This window comes from Rhinopithecus bieti, unplaced genomic scaffold (genome assembly GCF_001698545.2).
Source record: "Rhinopithecus bieti isolate Rb0 unplaced genomic scaffold, ASM169854v2 scaffold_15087, whole genome shotgun sequence".
Classification (NCBI taxonomy): Eukaryota; Metazoa; Chordata; class Mammalia; order Primates; family Cercopithecidae; genus Rhinopithecus; species Rhinopithecus bieti.
Window position 1 is genome coordinate 2902713 of NW_016808547.1, and position 9279 is coordinate 2911991.

Below are 9279 nucleotides of genomic sequence, written 5' to 3' on the forward strand. Positions count from 1 at the left end.
CTACTTATTCATAGTACATAACTGTAGCTTTGTACCTTTTGACCAACATCTCCCCAATTCCTTACTTCTCCTCACCCCTGGTAACCACCTTTCTGTTCTTTGTTTCCATGTATTTGACTTTTTTAGATTCTACATATAAGTGAGATATGCAATATTTTTTCTTTCTGTATCTGGCTTATTTCACTTAGCATAACATCTTTCACCTTCATCCATGTTGTCACAAATGGCAGAATCACTTTTTTTTTTTTTTTTTTTTTTTTTACAAAAGAGTAAACATTTTATTATTTGTACATGAATCAGTTTGGTCTGAGGATACACAAGCATCTGGCTAACTCATAAAAGTAGCCTGAAGTGACAGGAGAGTGTTTGTAGTCATTTCCATTGGCTGCCACATCCCTTGCATTATCTACTTGCTAAGCACTGAGCAGCCCAGAATGGACACATCAAACTGTCAGGAGGAACATGTGGGACCCTGTCACCTAGGCCATGTTTGGGGCCCTGTTCTGACAGCATTCCAGCTGAGGCTGGTCGGTAGCACTCCTGGCTGGTTTTTTCTCTGTTCCTCCCGGAGAGGCCCTCTGGCCCCCAGGAAACCTGCTGTGCAGAGTTCTTCCCCGGAGACCTCCAAACACCCTGGCTTTGAAGTAGAATCACCTTTTTTAAGGCTCCACAATATTCCATTATGTGTTCCACAGTTTCTTTATTCTTTTATCCCTCGATGGACACAGATTATTTGCCTATCTTGGCTATTGTGAATAATCCTGCAATGGATATAGAAGTGCAGAGATCTCCATGTGGTATTTCTAATTTCCTTTCCTTTGGATATGTACCAAGATAGAGAGATTGCTGAATCATATGATTGTTCTATTTTTAATTTTTTGAGGAACCTCCATACTGCTTTCCATAACGGCTGTACCAATTTACATTGGCACCAGCAGTGGACAATGGTTTCCTTTTCTCCACACCTTTCCCAACACGTATTATCTCTTGTCTCTGATAAGAGTCATCCTAACAAGTGTGAGATGATAATATCTCATTTCATTTTTTTTTTTTTTTTTGAGATGGAGTCTCACTCTGTCACCCAGGCTGGAGTGCAATGGCATGATCTTGGCTCACTGCAACCTCCGACTCCCAGGTTCAAGCGATTCTCCTCCCTCAGCCTCCTGAGTAGCTGGGGTTACAAAAATACACATAAGGCCATTTTTGTATGTGGTGGACTTTATCAGATGTTGGGAAACAGAAGGGGTTCATGTTACAGCAAAGTAAACAAGTTAAAAATGAAGATAAGTCACTAGAGTGTTTGCAGGAAAAAAAAATGAGGATGCCTTTTCTTCTGGTGACGCCACACTGGGGAGTTTTCATTGGCCACTTTTCTCCCACAATCCTTGTTTCCCGTCTCCTGCCATGATGTTCTGCTCTTTCTTAGTCCACTAGATGTTTGTCTCCTTACTCTTGGAATAGGTTAGATTATTGTTTGTCAAGTAATCTGTTTCCCTCTCTGTAGGGAGGTGCCTCTTCCTACAGGAGGTTGGAATATCCCCATTCTGTTGAACGCAGGAGTAGCTGTGTGACATGGTTTGGCCCATGACACATGGCTGCAGGTGATGTGGGTAACATCTGTGCAAAAGATTGCACAGCCAAGGCACGGGTCATCGACTCTTCCTCCACACCCTGGTGACTGTCAGGGTTCCAGAGAGAAGCAGCTCTGGGAATCTAGGTCCGGAGTGCAGATAGCGGGGAGCTTATGTGCTGAGTGCACTGATTAATTCTAGTAGGATGTCTGTTGTTCTTTTGGATTTTCTTATGTGATTTTTTTCCTTCCATTCTAATTCCTTTATCTTCTTGCTTTAGTGACTATTTAGAAGTGATTTAGAAGCTCCAGGGCAGTGTCGAATAACAATGATGGTAGCAGGCAACTCTAATGCATTCCCAATCTCAGGGGAGAGATCCATTAAGCCTCCTGTAGGCTTTTTGTAGATTCCTTTTATCAGATTAAGAAAGTTCTCTTCTATTCTTAGTTTTCTAAATATTTTTAAACATAAACATAATAAATTTCATCAAATGCCTTTTCTGCATATACTGAAATATTATCTTTATTACATTCGTCAATTATAATAATTTATTTTTGAATGTCAAATTAACCATGCATTGCTGAAATGAAAAGTATTATTTTTATATGTCACTGGATTTGGACTACCATATTTTCATTTAAGATTTTTGCATTTATATTCATAAAGATATTGGCTGATATTTGGTCTCTCTTGCAATGTCCTTCTTGGTTTCTTATCATATTTTTCCCGGCCTTATAAAATAAGTTGGAATTCTTTACACCTGGGCTTGGAATTTTCTTTCTGCAAGTCTTTCATTTTCTTTGGGTCAGGTTTGGTGAGTTGTGTTTTTCTAGAAATTTGTCCATTTCTAATTTTTAAATCTATTGCCATAAATTCTTCAACTAACCTTTTATAATTTTGTTAATGTTTGTGGGATCTTCTGTGATGGCTCCCTTTTAATTCCTGATTCTGGTCTTGTGCCTTCTCTCTTTTTTCCTTAATCAGCTTTTCTTTGCAGGTGGAGAGTATATTAGTAATCTCTTGCAGCATAAAGAACTACCCTAAAACTCAGTGGCTTAAAACAATAATCTTGTATGGCTTCTGTGTGAGGGAATAGATTCTAGAAATGGATTAGCTAGGTGGTTCTGGCTCAGGGTCTCATGAGGTTGCAGTCAAGATGTCATCTGAGGCTACATTCAAGTGAAGTCTTAACTCAGGCTAAAGGATCTACTTCCCAAGTAGCTCACCCACATACCTGGCAAGTTACTGATGTTTGTTGCCAGTTGCTAGAGGCCTTTTTTCTTTACCAGGTGAACCTCTCTATAGGATTGCTTGAGTGTCTTCACAACAGGGCAGCTGGCTTCCCCCTACAAGGGATCCTGGGAAGTTGGGCAAATAGCCGTTTGTTTTTCTGGTAGATTCTTACGAACTGGGTTCTTTATGAGGGTTCAAATATCTGCATTAATATGCATTTCCTCTCCCTCCCTGCTTATCTGGTCCCAACTCTAGGGCTGCCACATCCACAGTTGCCTCTGAAAGGCAAATGCACATAGGGATATGCAAGGAGAGCTCCTCCAGAGGGTTTGAAGCCAGGTGTGAATGTCATTGGCCAGAAGAAGTGGTCCCTGGCAATGCTGGTCTCAGAATGCCACCTGCTATGTGACTTCTCAGAGAGGGGGACTGGTTTCTCCAAGTCAGGCTCTGACTAAGCAAGGCCTCAGTGACAAAGGCCGCCACTTATTATGTACCAATACTGTACCAGACACAGGCTCACCTCCTGCATTCTCACCACAACATGTGAAAAGAAGTGAGCATCCTAGCCCCCATTTGTAGATGAGAAAAGTGAGGCTGGAAGAGGTCAAAGAGCATGTCTAAGGTCACATGGCTGATCAATGACAAAGTCTAGACTTCAATGCAGGTCTGGGTGAGGCACCACCTGTTACAGGTACAGATGAAGAAGATGGACAGAGATCAGCTCATGCTCTGCCTCACCCTGGTGCCTGAGCCCTGACAGAGCAAGACAGCATCCATGGCCTTAGAACTTCCCCCACAGGATCCAGGGTGAGGGTCTTAGGAGAGAAAAGGGCACTGCCTTCCCAAGTCCGCTGTCTACTACCCCACAACAGGTCCCTGGGAGCCCAGGAGAAAGCCAGGTCTATGGCAGGGAAGTGTTAGGCCAATGAATGACTCTTGCCCATTGGCAGACCCTTGTTTAGGGATATAATTGTTCTTCGAGGGAACACCAGCCATCCCAGGTGTTACAGACTGAACTGTGTCCCCCTCCCAAAAGATACTGAGACCCTCAACTCCACTACCTATGAAGGTCACCTTCTTGGAAGTAGTGTCTTTGAAGATGATCAAGTTAAGATGAGGTCATTAGAGTGGGCCCAAATCCAATATGGCCGTGTCCTTTTATAAAAAGGAGAAATTTAGACACAAGGTTAGATACATATAGGGAGACACCCACACACAGGGAGAGCGCCATGGGAAGATGGAGGCTGAGATCATGCTGATGCAACCATAAGCCAAGGAATACTGAAGATTGCTGGTAAGCTACTAGAAGTTAGGAGCGAGGGGTGGAACACAGCCTCGATCTCAGTCTCAGAGGAAACCAACCTGTCAACACCTTGGTTTCAGATTTCTAGCTTCTCGAATGGTGAGCCAATAAATATCTGTGGTTTAGACCACCCAGATTGGAGCACTTTGTTATGGTAGCCCCAGGAAACTAACAAGAGTCCTGGGATGTGTGCCTTCCTCTCAGCCCTTCAGCTGATCTGACTGAGAGACCCCAGTAGCCCTGGTGCCACTGTCTGACTTGAAGGGACCCAGCATTGCTGTGCGGTGCCAAGGGAGGCCAGAAAGACATGACCATGCCCCAGGACTGGGTCCTTGCTGTGTTAAGAAGGCACAGTGATTCATCTTCCAAACAGAGGGGTCCTGTCCTGAAATGCCCCCACTGGCGACAAAGAGCCAGATCAAAATCCAATTGCACTCCCAAGTCTGCTGCAGGAGAGAATGATGTTTGTGTCCTGTGCTGCTCCAGTGACAATTAGCGTCAGAAGATTAGGTTTATAACAGCCCATTCATTTTCCCCACTCATCACTGGTATCTGGTGGAGAATTGGAATTTTTAATCCCCCATGCTCTAAGTGAATGCATATTGAACTGTTTTGACAGCTTGGAAATTTTGTTGCAGATTCTTGATGACTTCCCATGTCAGGATCAATTTGCAGCCTTGTTTGTTCAGCTGATTAGGTCCCATCCAATTTTCTTGAGCTAAAATTTCAGAGGATCTGACATCATACATCTGTACCATGGAGGGGTGGAAGATGGGAATGGTCCCTGCAAGACTAGGGTTGAGGTCTGACATCCAGAACCATTGAACCTGCTGTGAGTCCTCTTATTTTTGCTCAAGGAACAAACAATAAGCTCTCTACTAAAAAAAACAAAAAAATACACATGTCAATATTAACCATAATGAGAAATCTCTAAAAATGCAGCCTTTGCTCAGAGATTGTTTGAAAAGTCAGTGAGAACATACATACAGCTTCTAGCTTGGTTGCATGTAGGTAAAGGATAAAGGATAAAAGAACTTAGGATGGTCTTACTAGTTCCATATAGTTCCCAGCCCTACAGTTCCCTATCTGTAAGACCTTGGGCCAGTTACTTATACTTCCTAAATTTCCACATCACTAACATGGAAATAATAGTAATAGAAACCTGATAGAGCTGCTGTGAAGATGAAATAAAATATTGCATAGACATAAAGAAGTTATTTGATCAGCTGGGTGCGGTGCCTTACACCTGTAATCCCAGCACTTTGGGAGGCCAAGGCGTGCAGATCACGAGGTCAGGAGTTTGAGACCAGCCTGACCAACATGGCAAAACCCCATCTCTACTAAAAATACAAAAATTAGCCAGGCGTGGTGGTGGGCGCCTGTAATCCTGGCTACTCAGGAGGCTGAGGCAGGAGAATCGCTTGAACCCAGGAGGCAGAAGTTGCAGTGAGCTGAGATTGTGCCACTGCACTTCAGCCTGGGTGACACAGTGAGACTCCATCTCAAAAAAGTAAAAAAAAAGAAAGTTATTTGATCAGTGTCTGGAGTGTAGTAAGCATGAAATGAATGTGAGCTTTGTGGCAAAATTCCTCGTGCTAAAAAAAAAAATCCTTTTCCTCTTTCACCTTCTTTCTTCATCTCCTTCCTTCATCTTCTATGTTCTCTGTCCTCTGTCAGAGAAAGTCTGTGGGTACTGTCTAATATAAATGCAATATGAGTCACATATGGAATTTTAATTTTTCTACCAGCCGTATTTTGAAAAGTGAAAAGAAGCAGGTAAAGTTAATTTTGGTAATGTGCTTTATGTAAAGAAATATATAGAACCATATGATTGTTTCAACATGTCACTGACATAAACATTATTAATGGAATAGTTACCTTCTATTTTTCCTACTCACTCTTCAAACTCTGGTGTGTGTGTTACACTTACAGCACACCTCATTTCAGCCTGGCCACATCTGAAGTGCCCAATTAGCCACATGAGGCCGGTTGCTAGGATGCTGGTTAGCACCACTCTAGACCTCCTGGGGCTTGTGATTTCCCTAGAAATTTCCCACTTGCCACACCTTGTTCCCCAGCCTCCTACCCAGTCCCTCATATCTGTAGCCTAGGAGGTCCCCACCTGCAGGCTCAGGAACATCCAAGCCAGCCGGAGGTCAGAAGGACATTAACAATCTCGCTAGGGGAAGGGAGGAGAGAGTGGGCACTTGGAATGAAGCCAAACTCTCTAGATCCAGAATTGAGTGACAAGGCTGTGACCATTGGGCTCCGGCAATGGCTGCTGCCTTCACCACTGCACCATCTTCCAAACTCCTAAGTGGCTAACCAAGCCCAGGCCTGGTGGCCTCCTTGTGAGTACAGTTCTCAGATGGCCCCTGAGTCTATGATTCACCTTTTGCCCCGCAGACAGACTTGATCAGAGCACCTGTGTGCCCCAGAAATCTTGCTCAGAGGCCTCTCCGCTATCCCTCTGGGGAGAACCTTGCCTTGCCTTCCTACCTTGACCCAGACCCAGAAGGATCTATCTGCGGGAACACAAGGCTGGTGGGCAGGCCCCTGAAGTTATTTTACATAGCTTTGAAGGTTGCTCACAGACAGCCTGTGTTGACTTCCATGGATTATGCTCTGTGTCCCACAGAGGCTCTTGGCCTTCCCGAGTGGACACTGGAGATTATGCTGGCCTGCCCACACCATGGCCTGGCTTCTGCTCAGGTTCCAAACTTAGTTAGGGCTTCTAGAAGGCAGGCCATTTGCATCTGTCTTTGAGATGATCAGGCAGGTCAGTAGGTTAATTCATGGCTACCATTTAGTGGCTACCATCAGTGGCTGGCCTTCTGCCCCACATGAGAACCCCTTCAGGTGACAGCCACCTTTCTTCTTGACCAGGACCACCCTCAGATCTGAGAGCCAGGAGTGGGAAGGGAAGAGTGACAGGTGGGCCCGCTCTTCTTGTTATATCCATGTTTCTGGACAGGACTCCAAGAAATCCAGCAACTCCAAATCTGAACCTGGCTTCCAGGTGTACTGGAAGGTGTAATTGTCAAGGTGGAAGCTAAAACATGCTCTGCTTAGCACTTTGTCATCTGAGTTTATAACTTTTAAACATTTAGGCATAGAGAGTGTGGCCTCCATTTGTGTTCTTGCTCTGGGATTCATCCAGGTTAGGGGGCTGGGCTGCTCCTGGCTCTTAAGGACAAACTGCCTCATGTCATGACCCCTGCTCCTCATACACCCACATCCATGTGATGGGAACCCACTGTCGTCTGCCATAATCAGACTGAGCCACGGTGCTCCATGACAGTGCTTGGCCTGGCCGAGGGGACATTGGAGTTTGTGCTGACCTGCCCACTCCATGGCCCAGCTTCTGCTCAGTTTCCGAAATTAGTTAGGGCTCCTAGAAGGCAGGGCATTTGTATCCCTCTTTGAGATGATCGGGCAGGTGAGTAGGTTAATTCGTGGCTATCACTTAGCTAAACAGCACCAACACGCTCCCTCTCACCACATCTCAATTTCCTGGACTTCTTGTGCAGAGGTGACAAGGAAACATCATGACTCCCTGGAGTGAATAGAGCAGGGGAATCAGGAGCTTCCCTATGAAGCAGTTGCCAAGGCAGGAAGTGTTGTTCCCGCAACAGGCTCTGCCTCCCACATCTGCTTTTAGGTGCTTGGTTTGGCAGCTAACTCTGCAATCAGATCTGGGGATCAAGAGATGAATAAGACAACATCCTGGGTCTTAATGAATTCATAGTCTAGTGGGTGGCATATGTGTAAAATAATTACTGTCCACTGTAATAAGTACTGTGATAAAGATTTGTTAAAAATGCAGAGAAAACTTGGGGAAGGGGTGACATACTCAGGATAAAGTTTTAACATGTAAATTTTATATGTAATAATAAATATTATTTAATATTCTCTTGGTTTCTAGAAATAGAAACCTTGAGCCAGCTTAAGCCAAAGGGTGACCTTATTACACTAAGAATTGAGCAGAATCATGCAAATCAAGGGAATCATACATCCCAGGCGAGGATGCAGTCAGCGTTAATGGACAGACTGGAGCGGTAGGAAGATCCTGGCTGCTCTTTATTACGCCTCCTTCTCAGCAGAGCTGCTTCATGCTTTTCTCTCACTGTAATCTGGCTTTCTTTGTGTTCCAATTCACATGAAGGGAACTGACCGCTGGTGATAGTTCCAGAGAAAGTATCACCTAGACACAGAGAGCAGCCAGGCTGATATTTAAATGTCTTAATTCAAACTGGAAATTAATTAGAAAGGACTTTGACTCAGTGTAAATCAGAAACAGCCTGAGATGTGTAGCCATATTGCATAATCATGGGTCCCATTGTATACACATGTCTCCTTTTTTGGAAACATTAAAGATGGAGGGCTAGGTGCAGTGGCTCACTCCTGTAGAACCAGTGCTTTGGGAAGCTGAGGCGGGAGGATGGCTTGAAACCAGGAATTTGAAAACAGCCTGGGCAACAAAGTGAGAGCTGTCTCTCCAAAACATTTTTTTTGAAACTAGCTGGTTGTGGTGATATGAGCCTGTAGTCCTAGCTGCTTTGGAGGCTAAGTCAGGAGGATTGCTTGAGCCCAGGAGTTCAAGGTTGCAGTGAGCTGTGATCATGCTCCTGTACTCTAGCCTGGGTGACAGCAAGACCCTGTCTCTAAAAACAACAAAAAAGTTAAAAAAATTAAAAGATGGAGGAGAATAAAATCATGCCACCCTCAATTGGAGGCCTGCTTCTGGAAAGACAATAGAAGATGGGTGAATCAAGTAATAGATGTTCACTACATTCCACCCCTTGACTGACCAACACATATGCATGCACGTGCATGTTCACGTGTGTGCAAATATACACAGATCCTTTCCTCCCGCACACCCAAAGAGGTCTCTGTTCAATTCTATTCACCAAGATCCTTTTCCCCAGTGGGAGAAAACCTAAGGTCACATCTGGCAATGAATTCCAATGTTACGTCAAGGAGTCTCTCTTTTCTAAGTTCACAGTCTTTGGAGATTACCCATTCCTCTACTCTCTTTCTTTTAAAGATGCATTGAAAGAATAAAGAGATCAGAGGGAGATCCCCAGAGTTCTCAGACTTCTTTGACTTGTGATCACCGTAAACCTCCAGTTTTCTGGTCAGGACATAACACTTAGCCTTAACTTTCACTTC